Genomic DNA, 2197 nt, shown 5'->3' on the forward strand with positions numbered 1-2197 from the left:
TTGAACATATGGCAAACTGGACATCCTCTTTGGCCACTTTAGTTAAGCTTTATATGAATTTCAATTAAATGGGCTGGTTTCTAACACACTTCTAACTACCTTTTTAACACAAACTTGCCTAATTTTAGAATGGTATACGTATAAATTATGTGTTGTAAGTACATAATCAGTAACTGTAATTGAATCACTTAAAAACTACAACAATGTTATAGTCTGACTTTACTTTTTCATGGAAAATAACTATAATTTGTTACATAATCCACTGCAACCAACACTGCTGTATAAAACATGTGTGACTTTCTTCTGTAGAACAAATTCATCCATCCATCCATCTTCTACCGCTTATCCGGGGCCGGGTCGCGGGGGCAGCAGTCTAAGCAGAGATGCCCAGACATCCCTCACCCTAGACACTTCCTCCAGCTCTTCCGGGGGGACACCGAGGCGTTCCCAGGCCAGCCGGGAGACATAGTCCCACCAGCGTGTCCTAGGTCTTCCCCGGGGTCTCCTCCCGGTCGGACGGGCCCGGAACACCTTTCCGGGAAGGCGTCCAGTAGGCATCCGTAACAGATGCCCAAGCCACCTCAGCTGACCCCTCTCGATGTGGAGGAGCAGCGGCTCTACTCCGAGCTCCTCCCGGGTGACCGAGCTTCTCACCCTATCTCTAAGGGATCGCCCAGCCACCCTGCGGAGGAAGCTTATTTCAGCCGCCTGTATCCGGGATCTTGTCCTTACGGTCATGACCCAAAGCTCATGACCATAGGTGAGAGTAGGAACGTAGATTGACCGGTAAATTCGCCTTGCGGCTCAGCTCTTTCTTCACCACGACGGACCGGTACATCGACCGCATTACTGCAGAAGCTGCACCGATCCGTCTGTCAATTTCCCGTTCCATCCTTCCCTCACTCGTGAACAAGACCCCGAGATACTTAAACTCCTCCACTTGAGGAAGGAACTCTCAACCAACCTGAAGTGGGCAAGCCACCCTTTTCCGACTGAGGACCATGGCCTCGGATTTGGAGGTACTGATTTTCATTCAGTACCTCCAAACAAATCAATTCAATAAATTAATTTTGATTTATACAGCGCTATTCACAATGTGCATTGTGCCAAAGCAGCTTTAAAGGAGAACATAAGAAAAACACAGAAAAGGTCAAGCACAGTGCATGTTGTATATAGAACAAGCAAGATAATTCTAGTAAATACGATCTAATAAATGCAGTCTCCCGGTGAGCAAGCAAACATGGCCCTGTGGAGAGGAACTCCAATCATAAATAAATGGAGAAAGAAAAACCTCTGGAGAAACAAGTCCCCTCTGACATGTCACAGCTGTACTCAGTGATGTTGATTAAAAGCTACTGAGTAAATGCTTATGAAAAATAGGGATTATAGTATTGGAAATTGTATTTGTAGAAATTGTTTAGGTCTAATTTTGTGATTGATTTCAGACAACAGAGGAATGTAATAAACAGGGAAAATATTAATGGCATAATGTAACCGAGTGCAGCTATAACTTCAAACTGCTGAACAAAAAACAAAATATTTAAAATAAAGTCTCAATGGTTTTCTGGCCATACAATGGAAGATAATGGAGCCAATGTTTACCAACATTCTTCAAAATATATTTTTTGTGTTTTGCAGAACTCATTTTTGATTTGTTTAAAAACCTTAGGATGTCTTAAAGCTAATTTGACACTGTACTTTTTCAAAGGTTATTTTAGTATTATTATATATTTTTTCTTTATTCTTTTCCTTCACATTTTTAAAGGTCCAGTCCATTGTTTCGTATTTTAGAGTATCTATTGACAAAAATGCAATATATTATACATAACTAGGATTTCAGAGGTGTATAAACATCTTACATAATGATGCGTGTCACCTTGCATGAAATTCCCCATCTAAACTCTGAACGGACAAACTGCTATAAAGAGCATGTTTCGTAAAAACGTTATCGCCTTCGGAAAAGAAGAGAAAACGCGACGACATTTAAGTTCTGTTCAGCCACTCTAGTGCTTCCGTTGGTTGAATTGTCTCCCACTAGATGCCGCAAGAATCTCCACATTGCTCCTTTAACCTAGTGAGTAAATTGCAGGTATGCTTGCTGGAATAATAAACCGGACGGTAATTTACCGTGTAAGAATAGGCAAAAAGTGACTTTCAGATGAAAACGAATTAAACTCACTGTCACCACAAAAGCTCT

The sequence above is a fragment of the Barbatula barbatula genome (genome assembly GCF_947034865.1).
Source record: "Barbatula barbatula genome assembly, chromosome: 24".
In the NCBI taxonomy this organism is placed as follows: Eukaryota; Metazoa; Chordata; class Actinopteri; order Cypriniformes; family Nemacheilidae; genus Barbatula; species Barbatula barbatula.